Genomic DNA, 27727 nt, shown 5'->3' with positions numbered 1-27727 from the left:
AAAAAAAAATGTATACATGTATGTGTAACTGGGTCACCATGCTGTACAGTAGAAAAGTGACAGAACACTGTAAACCAGCTACAGTGTAAAAAAAATAAAAATCAAAAAAATAAAAAACAAAAACCTCCCACAGATGAATCAGGGACATAACCATATCTGAAATGACTATCAGAGTGTATTACCTAGAGAAAGGTAGGCATTCAGGGGACAGAATAAAGGTTCTGGGTACAGGTGGCCATGAAGAGCAAGCAGAGTCCTCATAGAGGCCAAAGACAAATTATTCACTTGCAATTGTACTGAGCCCAGACCAGACTGCAGATGTCAGTGAATTGAAGTATTATTGATTTATTCTTATGCGCTAAAAGTTTCCTGATTTAATCAACTTCAATCCAATGAATATTTATTCAGCAAGTTATAAGGCCGAGATGAATGCTATGATGAATATGAAGAGAAATAAGGCAGTTAAGTACCTGCGCTCCAAGGCCTCACACAACACTGAGGGAGATAGTTATAGACTCAAGTAAACCAAAGCAGAGTCTGCTAAGTGCTCTAATAACACGTGCAACCAACGTGCTATGGGAAAATAAAGGACAAAGGAATTTATTCCAATCAGAGAGGCCTCTTAAGAGGCCTTATGGAGTAGTTATTATTTAAGAAACGTCTTTGAAGGCAAGCAAAATGAATTATTCCTGGAAAAGAAGCTAGCATAAACAAGTGTGCCAACATGAGACAGAGCTGGACCTGTACAAGAAAGGCAGAGTCATCTCTTCGACTTTAAGAGCACCTTACTATATGTTATTTGTGGATTAGAATTCTGTGTATGGTTGGTTGTGTTATATAAAATAAAGTGAGAAATGTAAGCAGAGATCAGATTGTAGGCACAAAGGAGGCTGGACATTATTCAGTATTTAAGGGGGAACCATTCTCAAGAGCAAAATGACAGTCAAATCTATTTTTGTTTTTGTTTTGTTTTCAGAAAGTTACTCTGGCCCTAATGTGAAGGATAGAAAAAAGAACGACCAGTTAGGAGTGGGGTACAATAATCCAGGCGAAAGGAAAAGAGGGCCTCAGCCTAAGTCATGGCACTGAGAGTGCGAAGACAAAACACCAAACGGGGAAAAGTCATCTCTTCCAAGTAACTGTAGTGTTGGTAAAGAGTGGATGATGGTTAAAAATATAACTCTAGATGTTTTTTTTTCTCAGAACTTTTAGTCCTCCATAGATTGCAGTGCCTAATAAATTAGGAGAGGGAAGAGTATAGAAGGCCACTAAAACTCCTCTTTATAAAAAATAATTCTAAACCACAGAAATGCTAAAACCACAGGGAGGAAAAAAAGCTGATTGTTTTACTACTACATCTTTTCTGAAGATGAGATTGTGAGGAATTAACCAGCTTGATGGCCAACCTTATTGATTTAAGTTACCACTCTCTTTGGGCTGTTTTAAAATATCAAATCTACTTTCAAAAAACAAAGATTCAGTTTCCACTTGCAGCCAAGACAGAGTAAAACAAGGACTGGATTATCCTCCCATCTGAAACACACACCCACCCCCCTACAAAAAAGAGAGAGAGATAATTAAAAAAAAAAAAAGTTTTTCAGGACACAGGCCATCAAACAACAAAGAACTGTGATCCCTGAAACAAATGATTGTGCCAGTTTACTGCCAGGACATGTGCAGGGAGAAAGAACTAAAGCCTAATGGATTTCCTCAGTTAGAGAGGAAGGAGCTGAGAGCAAAAGAAAAAGGAGACTACACTTTGCAGGAAAGATGATCAGAGAGGAGAGAATAGCTTACAGAACCCTGGAATTCAACAGAGTGTGTCCCCCTAAAGTAGTCAGCAGAGTACTGATCGGAACATGCACGTGAGGAAACTACCAAGGGTGAGGAAAGAACCACCTGAAAGGACTGGAGGGAACAGCAGCCAGCCTTTCGGGGGCTGAGCATAAAGCCTGTTCCTTTAAGCTACACTGGGAAACCTAGGGTAGAGTACTAGTCAACAACTGTGAAGGGTCTGGGATTTCACCCTACTTGTAATTGAAAAAGAGAAAACACATGGTTTCATAGATACCGAAAGAAAATAAAAGACTCTTGGGTCAGAGACAGAATACTTTATTGCTCAGAGAACAGCCAGTATCATGAGCATCTGGGTATCTACTTGTCTTGGTTCTCTGTTATGGACTGACTGTTTCTGTCCTCCCAAAATTCTTCTGCTGAAGCCCTAAGCCCCAGTGTAACAGAATTAGGAAGCAGAGTCTTTGGGAGGTAACCAGATTCAGATGAGGTAATGAGGGTCGGCCTCTATGATAGAATAAGTATCCTTAAAAGAAGAGCCACCACAGAGCTCGCTTCCTCTTCTTTCTGCCTTGCTAGGACACAAGGATAAGGTGACGGTCTGCAAGTTATCAAGAGGGTTCCTACTATCATCTGACCATGCCAGCACCTTGATCTTGGACTCCTCAGCCTCTAGAACTGTGGGAAATAAATGTCTGCTGTTTAAGCCACCCAGTCTATGATGTTTTGTTACATCAGCCTGAGCAAGATTAAGATAATTCCCCTTGTCCATGAGTCCTGAGGAGGTGATTTGATATGTATGGACCTAGGTAAATGATAAACATGCAGTGAATTTCCACCACAACTGACGAATACCAAGCTTGGGTAAGTCCACGTTTTTATAAAGTCAGTAAGCCTGTGGATACCCAAAGGAGTGCTAACAAGTCAGAAAGGTAACCCAGGAAATCACTAGCACCCATCAAGCATGTAGGAACAAGATGATAGAATCACCTGCAACATAGGTCTGGGAAGCTAATGAGGATAAGGAAGGAAGGGCCAGAGCATGGCTCAAAGTTACCTAGCCCACAGACTAGATGACTCTTAAGCAAGGAGATGTGGCATGGTATAATAGGAAATCATCTCATCTGTAAAATGAGGATACCAATCTTTCCTTTGCAAGAGTACTGTGAGTCTTAATGATAATATATGGTAAGCACAGTGCTTAGCATATAGATGTTCAAATGATAGCTATTTGAAGACAAGGACCCAAACAGGAAGTACATATGGTACCAAGAGCAAACAAGAATCCTTTAAAAGCACTGAGACTGAGTGGAAAGAGAGAGAGGGCTTTGAATTTAGGAGGCCTGGGCTTGAACCATTTGCTATGTAATCTGGGGCATGTTATCTCCCCACTCTGTTCCATGGTTTTCTCATGTACCAAGTGGAAAAAAAAATCAATGTTGCAATATTTAGAAATAATGTATAAAATGTAACTGTCACTTGCTATGCCTTGATAACTAATAACTATTATTTTATCATTATTAATACAATTGTTAAATTTGTCTTGAACTAGCCTCAGGCAAAGTGCCACAGTGTGTGAGATAGCTCTATAAACTCTTCAGCCCTATTTTTTGAAAGCACAGAAAATAGCATTACTGCTGATATCCATTTGTCTTTCACAGATAACACAAGTAACAAGAGGCCAGGAAGCTCCATCCAGAGTAACAAGGCATTCAAATGAATTACAAGAAAGAAGTGTCACCAGCCACATTAACAACAAAACAGAACATTCTGCTATTAAGAGTCTCCCTTTGCCTTCCTAGCAACTATCAGCAGAATGTCTACATGCAAAGATACTCCAAGTTCCTATTAATGGCTGCCTAAGCCACCTTCATTTCTTTTCCTTTTTTTTTTCCTCACTATTATTTTCCCATGAAAAACACTCAAATCTGTTCCCCATTTAAAGTACTAAGAAAATGAAATCACACAAATACACACACTCACTCTCTCCACTGCCCCCCCCCCCGCCCCAGCCGAACACACAATCATCAGAGACTAGATCCAATATATCTTTTTTCCATTAAGGCTAAGTCAAATGCTCTTAGCCAAATTTCCCAACAAATCAAAGAAATCAATAACAAGGAAGTGCACACTGAATATTAGCTCTCAAAGGTTCATGAGAAGAATAAACTGACACAGAAAGCCCCATCTTACTCATTCACAAAGGTAATCCATAGGTACCAAATTTTTCTAAATTCAAAGTCAAGACACATAGTTATGAGGGAAAATGGTAAAGTATCAATGCTTTCCATTCACTTTTGTACCCATACCTTGGACAGTCAGCGGCCCTAGACTAAGAATATTTTAATTGATTATCTTTGGGTACTGATTTCGTCCACCATATAATTACTTGGACTAAGGGGAAGTAAACAAAATGTATTTCTACCAACAGAAAAGGAAATGAGCCAACAGATACTCTAGAAGAGAGAACTCTAGTTGGAACAGTACATTAGGAGAGGACAGCAAAGGCCAAAAGGAATGCCTGGACATTCTCAACACTCCAAGGAAAAAGGTGGTAGACAAAGAGAATTTTGCTACAGATGAAACCAAAAAGACTGAGTTCTACAAGTATGAAAGGTGACCTCACAGTCCAGTAACACCTGTCACTAGAATAAGAATAAGGGGTCAGATGGATTTTGGCTACTCAAGGACAGCTCTCTGGAAAATAACATATCGTGAAAGAAATTTATTTACCAATAATCTGAAATTAAAATACCGATGACTCCTCCCACATTGACCTGTACTCAGAACCTTTCTAGCTAACCATGAGGATAATCTAGTATAGTGAAGAGGGCCTTCTACTAGCAGTTAGGTCACTTGATTTTTGATACTTCCTCTATCTTGACTATTATTCTGTGGCTCTGTGTAATGTATTCCATGCCCAGATAGAATTCATCCACTTTGGGGACTGCCTGTGACCTATTTTTCCTCATTCTAATTAACAAGTTATTGATTATAGTAACATATGGTGGGGATGACATCAGTAAAAATGGTGAAGTAAGGAATCACAAGGGCCAATCCCTCCACAAAAACACAACAGAAAAAACTGATTAAAAACTATTAGAATCAGCTTTATCATAACTCCAGAATACAGTCAATGCAAATAATTCAACAAGAAAAAGGTGACTGAAACCCAACAATAGAGCTTTGTGGCATTTTATCTTACTCCTGCTGCTTATTTTGAGTCTTAAAAATATTAATCCACATTCCCAGAATCAGTTCCTGGTACAAAAGGGAGCAGACTGGACCTTGTTCTCAAAGAACTGTGATTGTTGGTTTTGACCTGGCTGGCTGGTCGTTCCCTGAAGGACTAACACAAAAAGGTTGCCTTTATTTTGCCTAAACTGGAGCTCTCTCAGGGTAGAGAAGTGAGTGCACATTTGAAGTGAGAAAAAAAGGCAGCATTTGTCGAAAACATTCTAAAGGCAAATGAACTAACATTTCCACCTGAGACAATGGATATCATATTCACTCGGGGAAACAAAAGACACAATGAAAAGCCAAAGGAAAGGCTGGTTAAGATGCTTTAGGGAATAAAAGGTCCCATATATTCCTGGAAAACTTAAAAAGGTCATGCATCTGCCCAACATGAGAAGCATGTTCAAAACTAAGAAGTCCCTAAGCCCTTACCTCTGACTGACATTCAGGCTCTGCATAAGGAGGAAAAGAGAGCAAAGGCAGAGTTGTAAACTGCGTGTGGAAGGCCTGACCAACACATGGAGAGAGCCCAGGTACAAAGACTGAAAGAGCTTTTTTTCTTTGTTTTTTGATCTAGGAGTTTAAGGAAGTATCTGTCAAATCACTCAACACTAAGCTAAGAGAAGAGAGACTTCAGTGATCATACATGACAAATATATTGCCTTTAAAAAATATACTTAAATGCCACTAAATCAACAAAACTACAACCTATAACAAAAATAACAAACCCCAATGAGAAGAAATCTGATATTAATGTGACCCTAATATCATTTTTAAAATGTGCAGTTTTCACCAAGAAATTATGAGGCATACAGAGATAAAAGAATGTATGGCACATTTATAAGGAAAAAAAGAAAATAAAAGAAACCTTCATTGAGGAAGGCCACACATTGGACTCACTAGAAAAAAACTTTTAGCTCTTCCAACACATTTAAGACAATTGATTTAAAGGAAACAGTGGACGAAGAACTAAAGAAACCAAAGGGAACAATGTCTTGCAAAATAGAACACATCAATAAAACAGAAATTATAAAAGGGAAGCAAATTCTGAAGCTAAAAAGTACAAGAGTTGAATTGAAATATTCACTAGAGGGGTTTAACAGTTAAACACAAAAGGCCCCAAATAGCCAAAACAATCCTGAGAGAGAAAGACAAAGCTGGAGGTTATCATGCTCCCTGATTCCAAACTATACTACAAAGTTCCAGTAACCAAAACACTATGTGACTGGCACAAAAACAAACACATAGAGCAATGGAACAGAAAACAAAGCCTAGAAATGAGCACATGCTTATATAGTCAATTAATCTACAACAAAGGAGGCAAGCACACAATGGGGAAAAAACAACTGCTTCAATAAAATGGTGCTGAGAAAACTGGGCAATTACATTCAAAAGAATCAAACTAGAGTACATTCTCACATCATACACAAAAATAAACTAAAAATGGATTAAAGATATAAATGTGATATGTAAAACCCTAACACTTCTAGCAGAAAACATAGCCAATATATTCTTGGACATCAGCTTAGCAATATTTATTTGAATATGTCTCCCCAGGCAAGAAAACAAAAATAAAAATAAACAAATGGGATTTGCTAATGATATGTTTAATAAGGGGTTAATATCAAATACATAAAGAACTCATACAACTCAACATCAAAAAAAGCAAATAATCCAATTTAAAATATTGGCAGAAGACCTGAATATTTTCTCAAAGAAGACAGTCAGATGGCCAACAGGCCCCTGAAAAGATGCTAAACATCACTAATCATCAGGGAAATACAAATCAAAACCAAAATGAGATATCACCTCACACCTGTCATAATGTCATTTATCAAAAAGACAACAAACAGGAGTTCCCATTGTGGTGCAGCGGAAACAAATCTGACTAGGAACCATGAGGTTGTGGGTTCAATCCCTAGCCTTCCTCAGTGGGTTAAGGATCTGGCATTGCCATGAGCTGTGGTGTAGGTCACAGATGTGGCTCGGATCTGGTGTTGCTGTGGCTGTAGTGTAAGCCAGCGGCTATAGCTCTGATTCAACCCCTAGCCTAGGAACCTCCATATGCCATGGATATGGCCCTAAAAAGCAAAAAACAAAAAACAAAGTGTTGGCAAGGATATGTAAAAAAGGGAAACTTTGTCCACTATTGATGGGAATGTTAGTTTATGCATCCACTACGGAAAAGAATATGGAGTTCCTCAAAAAATAGAACTACCATATGATCCAGCAATTCCACTTCTTGCTATTTACCTGAAGACAACAAAAACACCAAGAAAATAGCTTAAAAATACATAGGAAGGAAAATGAGAAAGGAATATAAGTGGCACACTAGAACAAAATCAATTAAATACGAAGGATAGCAGTAATAGAACAACAGAAGAACAAAATAGATGGATTAAGATACACAGAAAATAATGAAATGACAGAAGTTCCTGCATATCAGTAATACTTTAAACTCTCCAATTATAAAGTAGAGAGTGGCACAATTAATATAAAAACACAAATTACATGCTCTATTCATGAGACTCACTTTAGATAAAAAGACACAAATAAGTTAAAAGGGAAAGGATAGGAAAAGATAGCAAATACTAACCAAAGAGAACTAGAGTACCTATACCAATATTCGATAAAATAGACTTTTAAGTCAAAATTGTTACAAGAGAAAAGAAAGATATGTAACAATAAAAGGGTCTATCCATCCAGAAGATTTAAACAATTACAAACATATCTTTACCTAAAAACAGAGCCCTAGCAAACACTGACAGAAACAAAGGGAGCAAAAGTAAGTTCTACAATAGTAGCTGGAGACTTCAATGTCCTGTTTTCAATAATAGATAGACCAATTAGAAGATAAATAAAAAAAATAGAGAGGATTTGAGAATGTAATTTTAAATAGACCTGACATATAAAAAACACTTCACCAACGAGAACAATATACACATTCTTTACACATGCACATGAAATATTTTCTAGTACAGACATGTTAGACCATAAAACATTTTCAATAAATTTTAAAATATTTAAGTTGTACAAAGTATCTTCTCTGGTAATGGTAGAACGAAGCTAAAACTCAAAAAGAAAACTGGAAAATTAAAAACATGTAGAAATTAAAACAATATACTCTTAACCAATGGGTCAAATATCACAAGGGAAATTAGAAAATATTTTGAAATGAATGAAAAAGAAAGTCCATCATACCAACACTTATGGGATGGCATTAAAAACAATATTCAGATGGAAATTTATAGCTGTAAATGCCTACATTTTAAAAGGGGGGAGGGAAGATCTTAAGCCAATAATCTAATTTTATAACTTAAACAATTTGAAAAAGAACAAATTAAACCCAAAACTCAGAGCAGGAAGGAAACAATTAAATCTAGAGCAGAAAGACAAGATACAGATAACAGATAAATAACAGAATCAACCAAATCAAAAGTTGATACTCTGAAGTCAACAAAATTGACAATTCTTTAGCTATTTACCAAGAATAAAAGAAAGATGATGCAAATAACTAAAATCAAAAATGTAATGGCATATATTTCTACCAACCTTACAAAAAATATAAGACATTACTATGAGAAATTGTATGTCAATTAATTTGATGTACTAGATGAACGGACAAATTTCTAGAGACATACAAGTTACCAAAACTGACTGCAGAATAAATTTAAAAATCTAAATAGACCTATTTTAAGTAAGGAAATTAAATTACTAATCAAAAATCTCCCCCAAAAGAAAAGCCCAGGACAAGTTGGATTCATTAGTAAATTATATCAAACATTTAAAGAACAATTTTATCAATCCTTCTCAAGCTCTTCCTAACATTTGAAAAGGTAGCAACACATCCAAACTCATTCTGTGAGGCTGAAGCTGAAGGTAGTTATCAGTTAGATCCATTGAACTCTACCTTTCTTAGTAAATAATGAACTGTAACTTACCTTCACTGATCAAGCTTGCTCTGATACAAAGACTTGCATGTCCTCCAACTGCCATGCAGTCTGAAAAATAAGATGTTTGCCTGAGCCTAAGTAGATTAAGGTGGGTGGTTCCCACTGGCCCTCCAACTAGGCATGTGCAAGTCTGACCAGTGGCCTTTCAATGTCAAAAGGCCAAAAACCCCACCCTAAGAACACCTCCATTTTCATCCCATGAGGAAGTTTGTAGCTTAGCTGCACTTGGCCGTGCCTGCATAGAATGATGACCACCTCACTTTTTTCTTATCTTCAATCACTTCTCCCCATGCTTGTCATGCCTCAGCTTCATCCCATAAACACCCAGAGCCTTTGCCCAGAGGCAGATTTGAGAATTTTTGAGGTTTGGTTTGGTTTTTGCTTTTTAGGGCTACACCCATGGCAAATGGAAGGTCCCACGCTAGGGGTCGAATCAGAGCTTCAGCTGTTGACCTACGCCACAGCCACAGCAATGGCAGATACTAGCCACATCTGCGACCTACACCACAGCTCAGGGCAATGCCAGATCCTTAACCCACTGAGCAAGGTCAGGGATCGAACCCACATCCTCATGGATACTAGTTGGATTCGTTTCTGCTACAACACAATGGGAGCTCCAGATATGCAGTATCTTCTCCCATAGCCTTGCTTGGCTTGCGAATAAACCTTTTCTCCGCTACAAACCTCTGGGTCTCTGCGTTTGGCTTGCTAAGACAAAAGAATCTGGTTTGGTAACAAGGCCAGTATTTATCTAACATTGAAGCCAGACAAAGATGCTACACAAACTACAGAGAAGTCTCCTTTATAAATATAGACATAAAATTCTCAATAAACTATAAAAAACTGAATCCAGCAGCATATTAAAAAGGATTATACACCATGATCAGGTGGGATTTATCACAGGAATACAAGGGTGATTCAATACACAGAAACTAATCAATACAATAGACCAAACAGAATTAAGGGGAACAAACACATTACCATCTCAAATGATGAAGAATTTGACAAAATCATCTACCTTTTCATGACATAAACACTCAGCAAACTACGAATAAAAGGGAACTTCCTCAACATAAAAGCTGTAAATGAAAAACCTGGAGTTCCTGTCGTGGCTCAGTAGTTAACAAATCTGACTAGGAACCATGAGGTTGCAGTTCAATCCCTGGCCTTGCTCAGTGGGTTAATAATCCAGTGTTGCCATGAGCTGTGGTGTAGGTCACAGACATGATTCAGACCCCAAGTTGCTGTTGCTCTGGCGTAGGCCGGTGGCTACAGCTCCAATTAGACCCCTAGGCTGGGACCCTCTGTATGCCACAGGAGCGGCCCTAGAAAAGGCAAAAAGACAAAAAAAAGAAAAAGAGAAAAACCCACATCTTATATCATACTCAATGGTCAAAGACTAAAAGCTTTCTTTTCCAATAAGATAAGGAACAAGACAAGGATGCCCACTTTTGCCAATTCTAATCAATATAGTACTCTTAAGTTCTAACCAGAGCAACTAGGAAATAAAGAGAAATAAAAGTCATCTTGATTGGAGAGGAAGAAGTCAAATTATGACTATTACCAGATGGCATGATCTTATGTATAGAAAACCCTAAATATTCCAATGTTACAGCTAATAAACTCAGCAACATTGCTGAATACAAAAATCAGCATGTAAACATCACTTGCATTTCTACATACTACAAATGAAATATCCAAGGAAATTAAGAAAACAATTTCATTTACAATAGCATCAAAAAGAATGAAATGCTAAGGAATAAATTTAACCAAGGAGGTAAAAGATTTGTACACTGAAAACTACAAAACATTGCTAAAGAAATTAAAGAAAGAGTTCCTGCTGTGGCACAATGGGCTAATGACCCAGCTTGTCTCTGCAGTGGCACCAGTTTGATCCCTGGCCCAGCACAGTGGGTTAAGGATCTAGCATTATAAAGCTGCATATGAGATTTGATTCCTGGCCAGGAACTTCCACATGCCACAGGTGTGGCCCAAAGAGAAAAAAAAAGTAATTAAAGAAGGCATAAATAATTGGGAAAGGTATTTTATGTTCATGGATTGGAAAACTTAGTATTGTTAAGATGACAATTTTACTCAAAGTTACCTACAATTTCAAAGTAATCTCTATGAACATCCCAATGGCTTTTTTTTTTTTTTTAACAGAAATGGGAAAAACCCATCCTAAAATTCATTCAGAATTTCAAGGGACCCAGCATAGCCAAAACAATCTTGAAAGAGAAGAACATAGACAACTCATACTGACTTTAAAACTTACTACAAAGTGAGAGTAATGAAAGCAGTGTTATACTAGTGTCAAGATAGATATATGAACCCATGGAACTGAACTGAGAGCCTGGAACTAAACCCTCTCATCTATGGTCAACTGATTTTCAACAAAGATGCTGAGACCATGCAATGAAGCAAGAATTTTTTTTGTCTTTTTAGGGCTGCACCCATTGCATATGAGAGTTCCCAGGCTAGGGATCAAATCAGAGCTACAGCTGCCAGTCTATGCCACAGCCACAGCAATGCCAGATCCAAGTCGTGTCTGTAACCTACACCGCACCTCACAGCAATGCCAGATCCTTAACCCACTGAGCGAGGCCAGGGATCAAACCCACATCCTCATGGATATCAGTCAGGTTCATTACTGCTGAGCCCCAATGGGATCTCTGGAAAGAATAGTCTTTTCAATGAATACTGCTAGGAAAACTAGATAACCACATGCAAAAGAATGAGGTTGGACCTTTACCTTCCATCATACACAAAAATTAATACAAATGAATCAAAGGCCTAAATTTAAGAGCTAAAATCATAGAATTCTTAGAAAAAAACATACAAGCAAGTCTGTATGAGCTTGGATTTTACAATGGTTTCTCCAATATGACACAAAAGAATAGGCAACAAAAGAAAAAATGGCCTTCATTAAAATTAAAACTTTTGTGTAAAGGACAGTGTCAAGAGGAAAAAAAATAGAGAATGGGGGAATATATTTGTGAATCATATAGCTGATAACAGTTTAATATCCAAAATAAAGAACTCTTGAAATCCAACAAAAAGACGAAAAAAAATTTAATAGGGAAAAGATATTAGCAGACATTTCTTCAAAGAACATATACACATGTCCAACAAGCATATGAAAAGATGCTTAGTGTCATTAGTCATAAGGGAAATGCAAAATAAACCCATCTCATCAGCAATCACATTTACTGAGATGGCTGTAATTTTACAGAAGGAAAATATAAGTGTTGAAGATAAGGAGAAATTGGAACCCTCACATATTGCTGGTGAGAATGTAAAATGGTACAAACACTACAGAAAATAATTTAGTGGTTCCTCAAATAGTTAAACAGAATTTTCATATAACCCAGCAATTCCACTCCTAGGTATATACACAAAAGAAATTAAAAACACAAATTCAAACAGATCCTTGTACACCAAGGTTCATAGCAGCATTATTCACAATGGTAAAAAGGTAGAAACAATCCATGTGTCCATCAAAAGATGAATGAGTATTGGGATTCCCATTGTGGCTCAACAGAAAGGAATGTGACTAGTATCCATGAGGACACAGGTTCAATCCCTTGCCTTGTTCATTGGGTTAAAGATCCAGCATTGCCATGAGCTGTGGTGTAGGTCACAGACAGGGCTCAGATCCCGAGTTGCTGTGTCTGTGGTATACGCCAGCAGCTACAGCTCCAATTCAACCCCTAGCCTGGGAACTTCCATATGCCATGGGTGCGGCCCTTAAAAAAAAAAAAAAAAAAAAAAAAAAAGATGAATCGGTAAGCAAAATATGGTATAATCTAGTCTTTTTATTCATGGTTATTATAAGATTGCTGTGAACTCAGAATTAGCAAATAGTGAACCACTGTTCCTAAGGGAAATTCAGGTTTGGGTTACCACAAGCCTCTGGTCACAGTATTTTCATCATCCAGTCAATACATAACCTTGTCTTATGTATATTTTTCATTTAATATATCCCACTGATTTATTTACATTGAACTCACAGCCAACAGTACTATAACTCATACCTAAACAAAGCTAATCTAATACATATATTTTCTCCATTAGGCACATCATAGCATTTTTTGTGCTTAGAAACACTAAACAGCATTTAAACACTATGCTCAGGGGCAATTTTAAGCAGAAAAATCACCTCAAAAAGAAAAAAAAGAAAAAACAAAGAACTAAGACCATGGCACTAACTAGCTTTAAAGAAGACACTTATTTACAGAATGAAAGCTAAAACAAGAAGACAGAGCATCACCTCATTCAGCCTTAGCTAGGAACATGTACATATGTACATTAGGAGATTCAAGCTTTTTGCCACTCTACAAAAAATTTTCTCTGCTAATGACTATAAACATGCTATTAGTATTCATTTATTGATAACAAATAAATCTTAGTGAGTAGGCAAATTCTCAAGTACAGAATCCATGAATAATCAACTGTAAATATATATACAGTGGAATATTAGCTATAAAAGGAAATGAAATTCTGATACATTCTACAACATGGATTAACCCTGAGAACATGATAAGTGAAATAAGCCAGACAAAAAATAATATTGTATGATTCCACTTATATGAAATACCAAAATCAGAAATTCAGATACAGAAAGTAGCTTAGAGATCACTACGAGTTGAGTAAAGGGTAATATGAGGAATTATTGCCTAATGGGTATAAGGTTTTTGTTTGGGGTTATGAAAATTTTTGGAAATGAGATAGTAGTGATGGTTGCACAACCCCTTGTGCCATCAAATTGTACACTCAAAATCAGTTACAATTATTAATATCCACAATAAATACTAGACAAAATATACATGATCTTTACCCAAATGAAATTTTGTTTTTATGTTATCAAAAAATACAAAAGAGTACTGGTACAGTCATACCCTACCTCTCCCCCACCTCAAAGGATATAGCTATGTTTAACAATTTGCCTCTTGAACTTTTGATTTGGTAAAGACATTAAACTGGAGAAGTCAAAGGACAAATTTTATTGATCTTTTAAGGGGGAGAGAGTCGCTCATAAGAGGTAAAAGTGGATCTGGGAAGACATGGAGAAAGAGAACAAGGTATGGAAGAGCCAGCACATATAGCCAGATGTTGGGGAATTTTCAGAGAGAGTAGACAAGAGATGGAGGGAAACTGCCACATAGTGAGCTACTGGAAAAGACAGGAAATGAGGATTCTAAGAGGTTTCTCTCTCGACTATAATTTTTATCTCTTTTTGATACCTCTTCAAAAACACTATTAAAAATAATACATTTCCAAAGCTTTCCTTAGGGCATGGATTTGTGTCTTTTGGACATAACACTTTATTGGGACTGGAAAGCTTTATTCAGCTTATATGAAACAATGGCTAAATGGGTTATTTAACTCAGAACTTTATGAAAATGAAAAGAATGTGCTAAGAATGGCTGCACCAAATATCTGCATTGAGAACAATATATACTTAACTCTCATGCCTAGATATACTGAACTATAAAGAATACAAATGGTTATGATTTCAGTTGCCAGCTCTTTCTAAGGAACTGGTAACAATCACCGTCTAGTTATAGATTTGCTTTGTAACAAACTATCCCCCAAATCCAGTGACTTAAAACAATAACCATTTAGTTATATCTCATGATTTTATGGGTTAGGAATTCCAGCAGAGCTTGACTGGGTGGTTCTTCTGTTCCACATGACATAAGCTGATATCACTTAGTGATATTCAAGTGGTGGCTTCATTCATATTCCTGGTGTCCTTTATCAAGGATGGCTGGAAGACCCATCTCAATGTGACACCATTCTCTCTATGACGTCTCACAGCTTCTCTGCATGGCCTCTCAGCAGGGTATTGAGACCTTTTACATGGTATCTCAGTGCTCCAGGAGACCAAGGTAGAAGCTGCCAAGTACTCTTATTCGCAAGACCCAGAACTGACATAGTATCATTTCTACCCTATTTCATTAGCCAGAACAGAGTCTAGCCAGCCCAGATTCAAGTGTAGGGGTGATAGATACCAATACTTGATGGAAGAAATGCCAAAGAATTTGAAGCCATCTTTAATTTCCCATAAACATGTAACCAAAACGGCCAGGGGCCATCTATTACAATTCATATCATCTCCTGTCCCACACTGCTTATGCCACACAACTTTTTCTACGGGGTTTTTGTTTTATACTTTATGGCCCTTATTAATAATGGAAACAAAGCATATGGCATTGAAAATTTAGCCTTGAGATATTTTTTGAAATCTCTGATGAAAAGGGGTGGACAGAAGTTTCAGCCACTTTAAGGACTCTAAGGAGTTCTCTCTCCCTCGAGATAAAGATTGCAGTTCAGGCTTTGATAGACTATCCCTTCATTTCACTCTTGGAAAAACTTGTGTAGTCACTATTAAGGTATGTACAGAGACTACAGATAGAAATTTCAACTGTACCGCTTGATAAATTGGGTCTATATTTAGCTAGACTATGAAGAGTTAAGAATATCTTTAATACAAATTTATATTGGATTGTCTCTGAAAATTACCTTTTGTTCACAGAAATTCTAACTAGGTCTTTTGTCCAAATATTTGCTCCCAGGAAATTGGGAGAACAAAAGCATCCCAAGAAGAGTACGTAGATCTGATCATTTCTTCACCTCATAATGGAATAAAGGCTTGGAAAAGAAAATGAACTAAACGTATATTAAGTGTTCTGGTTTTGAAGTATAAATTGTTGTTCATGGTTGAGCAAGGACTATTTCTGAAGCTTTATGAAACCTAAGGACAAGTCAAAGAAATGTTGCTAGACTATGTATGAACAGAAATAGCATTATACCTGAACAATTACTTCAGGTATGTGACTAAAGAAACAAGCATGGACTTTGCTTTTTGTTTTTGTTGAGATGTTATGAGACTTTCATGCAGTGATGCAGCTTTGGTGCCTAGGGGACAAAGTTTCATATAGAGCTAGAAAGACAGACATTCTCCCTAATTCCACAAAGAGCCCAGCATACCTGTGAGACTCCAGGGAGAGGTACCTTTGGAAGATGGCATGCCAAGCACAAATGCTGATAGTCATCTGAAGAATAATCCTAATATTAGCTATAATGAGGCATCCTAAACTGCTTCAAGGTAAGTGGCTATTGGCTGGAGGGGAAGGTGGAACAGAAGAAAAATATCATGGCAGTTGCAACGTGGTAGAGGGCAGAGAGGTTTGTGAAAATATTCACTGGATACTTTCAGAGACTCCCAAATATATGTGGAGAGGGTAAAGTTTGCTAAGGTCAAGATATCAGGCCAATGGGAGTTCAAGCTATGGTAATTTGATCATTAAATGTTAATGTGGAAGGAATTTTTTTTTTTTTTTTTTGGTCTTTTTGCGATTTCTTGGGTTGCTCCTGCGGCATATGGAGGTTCCCAGGCTAGGGGTCGAATCAGAGCTGCAGCCACCGGTCTACGCCAGAGTCACAGCAACGTGCGATCAGAGCCGCATCTGCAACCTACACCACAGCTCACAACAACGCCGGATCCTCAACCCACTGAGCAAGGCCAGGGATTGAACGCGCAACCCCATGGTTCCTAGTCAGATTCGTTAAACCACTGAGCCACGACGGGAACTCCTGGAAGGAATTTTTTAAACAAGACTTTAAAAGCTTAAATCAGAAAGGAAGATTGATAAATATGAGTATATTAAATCAAAAAATTCTGATGATCAAAAGCCACTGTGAAGAAAGTAAAATAAGAAGCCACGACCTGGAGAAAGATATCTGTAACACATATAATCAATAAAGCATTAGTACCAAAATTGTATCAATAGCTCATAAAAACAAATTTTAAAGCAATAGCCAATGAAAAAATGGGCAAAAGACACAAACAAGCATTTCACAGAAGATGAGACCAGAATGGCCAATAAAAATATGAAAAAGTGCTCAAACTCATTTGTAACCAAAGAAAAGTAAAATCACAAAGAGTTAAGAGTATATACTACAAAGTGTTGGTCAAGAATTTGGTACAACCAAAATTCTCATATGTTGCTTGAAATAATTATGTTCAATAATTTTGGAATTAAAAAAGGTTTTTCATTATCCAGAAAAGTAAAAGATATGCATGTCCTTTTATGCGGCAATTCTATTCCTAAGCATTTGTCCTAGAGAACTTCTCACACTTAAAACAATATTCATATATGGCATTCAAATATAGCAACCTTCTAAATGTTCACTGGCAGAAGAATAAAAAAATTGTGATATAGTCATGTTATGCACTGTTACACAGCAGTGAAAATGAATCAACTATAAATATATATTCTAAGATTCTTCTGTGCTGTTGGATGTCAAGTAAAAAATCATGTTCCCAGAAAAATATATGTAGCATGACACAATTTTTATAAAGCTCAAAATTTATCAAAAAGTAATAAATTATTTACCAGTATCTATCTACATATATGCTAAAATTTAAAGAAATTCAAAGAATTACTAAAATACTAAATTCAGGATAGTAGTTACCTCTGAGACACAGCAGTGACATGCTATCAGGGAAAAACACACAGGAATTTCAACAGCATTTGTAAGTTGCTAGTTCTGTGGTGAAGTAATGGTTTAGAGTTATTTGTTTTATTATCAATGACTTTCATATATGTTACATGTATTCTTTCTTGTGGATTAAATATTTCAAAGAAAAAAATATGCAAACTTTTTTGTTGGACAAAAAGTTAATGCAGTCACATTTGACCACAGGCTTGTGATGAAGTGTAAATATATTCTAGGTAGACAAAGCTTGGCTCAGAGACTGTTAGAAGCCCTGTCATTTTATAAAACAAAAGCATGCTCATTTTCAGCTACATAGCATGCGATTATGGAACAATGCCTACAGGCTGGCTCCTAAGAGGCCCTACAGGAAGGTGCTGATTACTTTGGTGTATTAACCATAGTTTCAGTTTGGCCCTCTGCCTTGCAACCTCTAAATTCAGATGCTGTCAGCTCACTGAGAGCATATCCACCTCTCAGCAATGCATGCACACTAATTACTCTTGCTAGACTAAAACAGACACGAAAATGCCTATTCATTTATTCACAATGTAAAATATAATCCTCACATGAACTGGAACAATCAGGTCAGCATGACAAGAGTATTCTCTCCCGGTTATCATACCACATGAATGGCCAAATCACAACAAAAGGTTATTATTTTTTTTTTACACTGAGAATTAACTGTCACAGATACCAGATTATTCGTATTTTATATGAATACTATATTTTTCTCCCTGTAATTACGGTGCATGGAAAGCCCTATCATACTCAGAAAGCTATCTGATAAGCTTGAAAATTCTAACAGAGAATCAAGTTATCCAATGCTTAAAATCGTCAGGGTAGCTTGATATATCCATCTCATTGGGATGCTCTCAATAGTAGATTTACTAAGTTTTCTCTTGCATTGAACATGCTTGGGTGGACATGACTACCATATGCCTTCTTGATTCTCCCTTTTCTTTCCCCCTTTTATTTATTTTTTTTTTTTTTTAAGGCCACACTCACGGTATCTGGAAGTTTGCAGGCTAGGCGTCAAATTGGAACTGTAGTTGCCGGCCTACACCACAACCACAGCAATGCCATATCCGAGCCTCATCCATGACCTACACCACAGTTCACAGCAACACCGGATCCTTAACACACAGAGCGACACCAGGGATCAAACCTGCATTCTCATGGATACTAGTCGGTTTCTTAACCCACTGAGTTACAACGGGAACTCTAAGTCTCCCCTTTCTATGCTTATTGAATTGACCACACTCTTATTGATAGTCTTTTTTAGATGTAGTATTACAACAATTCTGATCTTAGACATCTTCCCTCGGGTGATGGTATAGACCTACCCTGACCTATGTGTTGATTTCCAAGGTCAATTTGTCCCCTGCTTTTTCCATATTTTGGGGGATACCTCATTAAAGCTCCCAAGTACTTATACTGCCCATTTTCTAATCAATTTAAAGTACTTTCAGTAAAATGTAAATATCCACAAAATATTCAAACTGTTTTGATCTATATATCAAACAGAAATTAGATTCCATTAATGAGAGAGGGAGTTACAGTTGTGCCAGAAAATAAAGATTACTACTACTGAGTTTTCAATACAGCAATGCATATCCTGGCACCCAAATCAGAAAAGAAAGGCAAAAACAAACTGCACCTCTCAAAAAAGGATATAAATATCCTTTGGGAAGACTTCATGTAGAGTCTATCTGGTATATTATGTAAGTTGCCTCTTTGTAGAAAATATCAGTGCTCTTCCTAGACAAGGAGGTCACAACTTACCCACGATCAGGAGCCTGAAGCATTCTGTAGCTTGATCAGAGCCAGCCTTCTTTCCCTGACTGACCCTCAAAAGTATCATTTATGACCAAGGTTGCAAATACCATCTGAAGCTTTTGAAGACAAGTTACCTAATTGTCCCTTCACAAACATAAAACTTTAGCCATGGTTTCTGCAGCCCCAAGCTGAGCAAAACCACTGAGTTGGCTGGCCACTAATTTACCTAATTCCTATAGCAGTTAATCTTGGGTACATAAAGTATCCAAGCAGACTTCACAATTCTTAGGAGACAGTGAAAAGTGAGCAAAGCCCAGAGTTATGAGAGTCAATAGATAGTTAAATACCCATGTCACAGCTTTATTCACATAACAAATGTGCCTGAGGAAACAACATACCCATACTTCTTCTAGGAAATATTTTCCAAAGATGCAAACACATTCCCATCATGGGGTACATTTTCTTCATACTGAATTAATCAGGGTCCTCCCTCAGGAAAAAGATGGCACACTCAAAAGGACAATTTAATAAAGAGACAACTTATAATGGTGTAAAAAAAAAATTAAGGGGATCAACAAAGGAAGGTGAAGCATTCCAGGGTTAACAAGAGACAAGGAGCCTTTACCACCACCACCCTTATCTAAAAAGGCAGTAGCAGGAGGAGTAAGCAAAACCTGGAGAGAACTTCAAGAGAGAGCTACCAGATAGGAGCTGAGGTATTAGGTAAAGGAATAAAGTTAAATCCAAACCACATCAGGAAGGGAATCTGGAATAGATGTCTCAATCTCTCTCTTTTTCCCCCCTCTCCAATTTCCTGGTGCTAACTCCCCTTGACTAAACCCAAAGGGCAGAGGGAAAGGGAGCACATTAACATAGTCCATTAAGACTGGCCTCCCAGGGCACAAAGCAGGTGTAGGGGAGGAAAAGTAATTTTCCCTCTACCGTTCTAGGATCCTGGCTGAAAGCTGCCTATAATAAAAGTTTAACAGGAGAAAAACAAACATAAGTTTAATAACATGTATACCTTCCATATATATGGGATATACTGAGGAAAACTGAGCAGCTCTCTGAAATGGCCCAGGCCATCGCTTTATATACCACGTCATCTAAAGGCAAAACGAGATTGGAGATGGAGCAAAGCAGTAGGAGGTTATCAGGCACAGCCACAGTAAACCAGGTTTTTTGCAGATTTAAGTCCCTGCCTTCTCCATGGATAAGAATTTCTAGAGGTTTAATCATCTTCCTCTTTCTGGTACAAAAAAAGGAAATACTCTTACTCTTTTATAAGGGGAATCTTCATTTGTAACTTCTCTCCCATTTTCATAGATTTTCCTACTTCTGCTGTTTCTTAAAAATAACCAGGTCAAGATAATTTTTATGCCAAGAAGGTGTATCTTGCAGTGACTTACTCTGCCCTCCTTCACAGATAAGAACATTATGCCTCTGAGAGAAGAACTGCCCAAGGTCACACAGGTACTAAACGGAAGACGCAAAACTTGAATTAAAGATTTCTGATTCCTCTCTTTTGGGAGAAAAATTAGAATGAACTTCTTGACACCCCTGACCATTTTCTCCATTCCCTTTTTTCACTTTTTGCACAGAGGAAATGAGAACAAAAGAGTAGGAGCAATGAAGCAAAGGGAACTAGTGGAAGAAAAGGGGAAGGAACTGAGGTTATCAAGAATTTACATGCAATCCAGCACTCAGACCAACTGATAATGCAAAAGCACATTCATATTGACAAAGCACCATAGCCAAAGGTTTACACACATGAATAAGCATATGTAACACATTGGGACATTTTCTCAAATACACCAAGATTTATGGAATATGCCATCAATCCTTTTGCTTTTTCTTATAACAGCTGCTAATTCCCTCTGTGACTTCTAACAGCCCAATTTTCTAAAAGTTGAATCAGTGTAAATGTAGAAGATACTCTATTTCAAGAAATAAAGTTAAAAAAAAATGGAGTTATCCTTGGGTTAAATCTGTCCAGGCCAGAAAGTTGTCCTGGTTCTGTTTCTTCTGCATTCCCTCCAGAAACAGAGAATCTTCAGTCCATTCTAGGTTTTAGCCTTAGCTCTGAAATAACTTGTTGCCTCAACTAGGGAAAACTACTCTCCCTTTTTAAACCTTGGACTCCTATGTACAGTGGGTATACAGGATTATATTTCTAAAATTTCACCCTAATAATGTTGCCATTATTTGTTCTACAGTTCTAGTGTTTACTAATTACCTAAGGCTATGAATTTACATAATTCTGTAAATTAAATCAAAAGTAGTCAGAAAGCAAATTTTATTTCTTAATGGACCCTTAGTTGTAAAGGATTTAACTTAAAAGGCATTTTAACAAAAGCAAACAATATCTCCCCCTGCCCTTTGCCATCATGGTCTGATCAAAATAATTGAAAAGATTTTTTAAAAGAATAAACTTGATCAAGACTAAACCAAGAGGAGTTCCCGTCGTGGTACAGTGGTTAACGAATCCAACTAGGAACCATGAGGTTGCGGGTTCGGTCCCTGCCCTTGCTCAGTGGGTTAACGATCCGGCGTTGCCGTGAGGTGTGGTGTAGGTTGCAGACGCGGCTCGGATCCCAAGTTGCTGTGGCTCTGGCGTAGGCCGGTGGCTACAGCTCCAATTGGACCCCTAGCCTGGGAACCTCCATATGCCGCGGGAGCGGCCCAAGAAATAGCAACAACAACAACAACAAAGGACAAAAAGACAAAAAAAAAAAAAAACTAAACCAAGAAAGGGCACATTGACAATCTTTGAAGAATTCCTAGAATGTAAAAGTCAAATGGTACTGGATTGGTGAATAAGCAGAGCAGATGAAATCTCATCACAGGACAGCAAAACAAAGTTGTGTTTGTTTTTGTTTTTTTAAAGCATAAAGAGTCACAAGTGAAAATTTAAACAAGAGAGAATAAAACCAAAGGCAGAGAGAGATTAGGCCCAGGAGCATTCATCAGTTTATTTCATTTAATAAATTGCATTCAAAACACCTTAACCAAGGAAAGTCCACTCCCTCTCCAATATAAAAAGAGCAACAGGAAACAGCAGCTTTTACTCCTCGGACAGCTGTTCTCAACCTTGAGTAGGTATCAGCATCAGCTGGAGAACTTCGGGAATTTATCCCCCCTCCCCAATTTCTTATTTAGTATGTCTGAGGTGACCTGAGAATTTGCATTTTTATTAAGATTTCAGATGACGATGACAATACAGACTTAACGAAGCACTGCCCTAAAATAAAACCCAGAGATCCTATCTTTTAAAAAATACTCAGGCAGGAGTTCCCATCATGGTGCAGTGGTTAACGAATCCGACTAGGAACCATGAGGTTGTGGGTTCGGTCCCTGCCCTTGCTCAGTGGGTTAACGATCCGGCGTTGCCATGAGCTGTGGTGTAGGTTGCAGACGCGGCTCGGATCCCATGTTGCTGTGGCTCTGGCATAGGCTGGCGGCTACAGCTCCAATTGGACCCCTAGCCTGGGAACCTCCATATGCCGTGGGAGCGGCCCAAGAAATAGCAAAAAAGACAAAAAAATAAATAAAATTTAAAAAAAAATAAAAAATGGAGTTCCCATCGTGGCGCAGTGGTTGACAAATCCGACTAGGAACCATGAGGTTGCGGGTTCGGTCCCTGCCCTTGCTCAGTGGGTTGACAATCCAGCGCTGCCGAGCTGTGGTGTAGGTTGCAGATGAGGCTCGGATCCCGAGTTGCTATGGCTGTGGCGTAGGCCGTAGGCTACAGCTCCAATTCGACCCCTAGCCTGGGAACCTCCATATGCCGTGGGAACAGCCCAAGAAATAGCAAAAAATACAAAAAAATAAATAAAATTTTAAAAAAATAAAAAATATTCAGGCAACATAGGGATCACTTCCTTTTTCTTTTTTTTTTTCCCCCTCCTTCCATCTTTTTGGGGCCACACTCACCGCATATGGAAGTTCCCAGGCTAGGGGTCAATTCCAAGCTACAGCTGCCAGCCTACACCACAGACATAGCAACTCGGGATCCAAGCTGCATCTGCGATATACACCACAACTCACAGCAATGCAGAATCCTTAACCCACTGAACGAAGCCAGGGATCAAACCCACAACTTCATGGTTACTAGGCAGATTCGTTTCTGCTGCACCACAACAGGGATCACTTCTAATATGGGTGTTAGAACCTATCAGCAAAATAGGTCAGAGACTGTAGTAACACAATTGAGGAAGGGGGACTAAAGGAAAACTATTTCTATTCAGGAATAATGATGATTAAATCATTTAAACCACACTCAGTAAATGTCGCCTTACTTTGGAAATTGTGAGTAGCCATTATAAATCTCTCTGCCTAGTCCTTGAATCCATGTGCTATGGAAGATCTGCCTATCATACTCCACATATACTTGCACAGAATCAGGTCAGCCATAGCTTTCAAAGAAGTTTATTGATCAATCTATATAACAAAGGGGAGAAACTGACTTGTCCTAATCAATACAATCCTTTTATTTGTAGATCTGGATGGACAACTAATGATAGCCAGACACCTGAAAAAAAATAGCATAAAAGCAAAAGATCAAGATCAACAAAAAGGAACACCATAGAGGGGAAAGAAATAAGAGAAAAGAAAACTGAATAAAGAAATAGTTCAGAGGATAAAGACTACTTTAAAAATTATACTTACTATCCTTATAGATATTTTAAAAGCTATGGCATCCATAAAAAAGCATACTGATATGTAAAAAGGCAAAAATCAAAAGAGAGTTCTTGTACATTAAAACTATTATGACCCCAGAAACTTTTTATTATCAATGGACAGGATGAAACCACTCAATCAATCCAAAAAATGAAGTCAGAGAAATCTTCAAGGACATAGAGAAAAAAGAAAGATGGAAATTATGAGAAAAGACTTAAGAGAACTGAGCAACAGACTGAGGGTTAGCAAACAAGTATTTAAATGAGTTCCAGAATTTAAAAAAAAAAAAGAGAGAGAGAGAGAGACAGTGAAAGAAAAACATAGAAGAAAGCTCCCCTAAACTAGAAACACTTTATATCAAAAGGAGTCACCAAATGCTAATAACAGGATAAAAAAATACACAAGTATACATAGCCTCTTGACATTTCAGAAAGCCAAAACTAAAAGAGAAGAAAAAAAAGAAAAACAGAGAAATAAGATTCAGAGCAACAGATACAAAGGTCTTGTGTCCTTTTATATCCTAATAAGGATAACTTATCACAAAAATATTTAAGTTTTAAAGACCAAAACCCAAACTTAATTTCATGAATAGATCAATTCTCTTCAAACTGATCAATAGATTAAATGCAAGCCCAATAAAAAAACAAATGTTTGCATGAAACCATTAGTGTTACCAGAGCTGCTCCAACTCTTTGCTCAAAATCTGCCAACTCCCACCTTCAGCATGAGTTAATATAAATCTTTAAGTTACAGGTTCCAGAGATAAGAGAGGAAACTACAAACAACAACAACAACAACAACAAAAAACAGATGGAACCAGTTAGGACCAAGATGGCAATGAATCTGACATCCAACAGACCTTGAATCTCATTATACTTTGATTTTCTTGTATTAGCACATTAAATGACACACCTACTGGCAGCCATTAAGGACCAAAAATGGATAAAGAGGGGGGTCCTTTCCTCAGTAGAAAAATGCATACGCCTCACACCTCCTCCCTTTGTCTTTACTGAAGAAGAATTTGATCTGTGAACTTAGTTCTCACTTGTCTGCGCTTTGACTGCTGAATGCTTGTACTGTGTCCATCTGTTTTGTATTCCTAACAGGCATCTTAAATCCAAACAGGAAAAAAAACCCTTGCCTGCCAAGGCAGAGAGCCTGGGCCAGGCCACAGCCTCAGCTGGATCCATACAATTTAATTCAGTAACAAAAGCATGTATGTTTTATCTGTGGAATTTAAAATTCTGATAATAAAATAATAATAATAATATATAATATAATATATTAATGTATAACAATATGCAATATTATTACTTTACATATAATACTTATATACCATAAGTATTAATATGACAATATCAATACAGGATATCAATTCATAATTATATAATATTAATAAGTAATTGGAGTTCCTGTTGTGGCGCAGCAGAAATGAATCCGACTAGGAACCATGAGGTTGTGGGTTCTATCCCTGGCCTCGCTCAGTGGGTTAAGGATCCGGCATTGCCGTGAGCTGTGGTTTAGGTCGCAGATGCTTGGATCTGACGTTGCCATGGCTGTGGCGAAGGCTGGCAGCTGTAGTTCCGATTAGATCCCTAGCTTGGGAACCTCCATATGCCACGATGCAGCCCTGAAAAAAGACAAAAGACAAAAACAAAAAACAAAACAAAACAAAAACCAAGTAATTGTAGAGCATCATATATCCCACACCAAAAATTTGTCTCTTTTGCATTTAGGCTGATTATTTTAAAGAAACTACAGACACAGCAGAAGCTCTTAAAATTGAGTAGTAGTTATCCTTTTATAACATTTACATTTATAAGGGAAATCTCCATTTGAAAGGATATCTCCCTTGCTCTGGCTGTAAGAGGAAGCTGTCTAAATTTCCAGAAACTTATCAAATAAGAGGGCAATCACCTAGATCTGCATAACGACCTTACCTTTGTTTACTGGGCTTTTCCTGGTCACTTCCCATAAATATCTCCCCACCCCCAACATCTTTTGTCTTCAGCTGAAGACTGTATTTAACATGGGGACTTGAAGCATTTTGGAGAGTTACTCAGTTTTCCTGGGTCTTTAAACTTGTTTTCCTCCTGTTAATCTGTCTTCTAACACTTTAACTATTAGACTAGCCAAAGAACTTAGAAGTGTAAATAAAAATTTTCTCCTCCCCAACAGCTGCTGCAATTGGCAGGACAAACTTCCCTGGCTGGACTCTGCTCCCTCCCAGGCTGCTGTAGAAGAAAAATTCTGGAACCTCCAACAAAAAGCCCTTTGCCTGCAGGGTCTGATCGAAGCCAAGAGTAAATAGAATCCTTTTCTAAGTTTAGACTAGCTGTAGAAATTATTTGTGGAACTAATTTCTCAGGTATAGCAACACTGGTAAGAATTGGTTTTGAGTACTCAATTTCTACAGACCCCTATCCTCTCACAGAGGAAAAGTTATGACCAGTGAGAACAGTCTTTGGTCTCCAGCCACTGGTGGATGTATGTACTGGCATGCATCTGGTAGACAATCCAGGAGGCTGTGTAAACCGATAAGCTAGTTAGTCAAAAGCACATGTAACAACCTGGGCTTGTAAGTGGCATCTCAGCATTCTCTGATTGTGCCAAGCTCTCAGAAGAGTTTGTCATAAGGGGCCTTTTTGCCTCAACCTTCATTGTCTCATTAGGCTGGAAAAATCCCAATCCAGTAGTGCCTGCCCAGTGTCAGATAAGTGGGTCTATAACTGGAGGTGTCCCCCATTCTCACAGGCAATGGGAGACATCATTTGCCCTATACCATTCTTACTACCTGTGAAAATATAGTCTTTGCTTTCTTAGGCTAACTTTGGGAGTGAATTATCTGGATTTTGTGAGGGCTACATCATTTGTACTCTTTGGGGAATGTTTCTTGCATCCATGGTTAAGCCACAAAAAGGCTATTGGTTTGAGTTAATATTGAGATTAATATAAAATCCTCATCAATGGCCAGATGGTGAGGTTTTTTTAATTGGCTATATTTTTTTTTTAATTTTCTTTTCCCACTGTACAGCAAGGGGGTCAGGTTATCCTTACATGTATACATTACAATTACAGTTTTTCCCCCAATAATTGGCTATATTTAAAATAGTTTTTTTTTCTTGGAGAGCACTCATGCTACACAATTATCTCAATATTACCTATGAGAAGACCAAATTAAGAAGAGAACACAAAGTATAACAGCCTTAGGGACCTCCTTAATAAGATTAAAAACAGAAATTGGATTTAGAACAGAAAATAATGTCTACATCAAATGGAAATGCCCCCTCTCAAAATTCAGCCCCACCACCTCAGCAAATCCCTTTAGATCCCACAACTCCTCCAACTTCCCTAGGAAATCCCTTAAAACACCTAACTACTTGTTTTGACTTCCCTCTAAGATTTACAGGCAGCACTCCAGCCTAATCTCAGAGCCTATAGTACACAGGTTACTTATACAAATACTGGAAACCATGAAATGAATTTGGCAAAAGCACTCAGGATGGATAACAGGGCATGCTTTGCTGTCCCTTATAATTCTTCCTAACTTTCCAAGGCTTCATATAATCAAGGTTCTACCAGCTTCAGGCCTTTGTATGTTATGTCCTTTGCAGATATATCCTTGAACCCCCACTATAAATAGTTCATGTACCCTGGACAGTAGCAGATCTTCAAGAAAACTACGGAAATCAAAGGGTACAATGCAAAGGAGCTCTTTCATTTTATAAACCATTATCATGAGCTTCTTAAGGAACCTTTACTGAAATGGATTATGAAGACCA

The 27727-nt window shown here is 37.7% G+C and overlaps 1 long non-coding RNA gene across 7 annotated transcripts in view; it reads right to left on the bottom strand.

Annotated features, from left to right (window-relative positions):
* The window catches only part of LOC102165926 (uncharacterized), a 1721850-nt gene that overhangs the window by 1364431 nt on the left and 329692 nt on the right, over positions 1-27727 (bottom strand). For 3 of the 7 annotated variants that reach the window (XR_014835565.1, XR_014835569.1, XR_014835570.1), the window contains exon 5: positions 8973-9032. The exons of the other annotated variants lie outside the window; for them this stretch is intronic. This is a non-coding gene — a long non-coding RNA (uncharacterized LOC102165926). The remainder of the gene's footprint in view (positions 1-8972; positions 9033-27727) is intronic. 7 annotated transcript variants of the gene reach the window in all.

The sequence above is a fragment of the Sus scrofa genome, chromosome X (assembly GCF_054392235.1).
Source record: "Sus scrofa isolate SSC_HxYL_T2T_F1_AM1 chromosome X, Sscrofa_HxYL_maternal_Yorkshire_Landrace_v2.0, whole genome shotgun sequence".
NCBI lineage: Eukaryota > Metazoa > Chordata > Mammalia > Artiodactyla > Suidae > Sus > Sus scrofa.
This window is presented reverse-complemented; position numbering and strand designations above follow the sequence as displayed.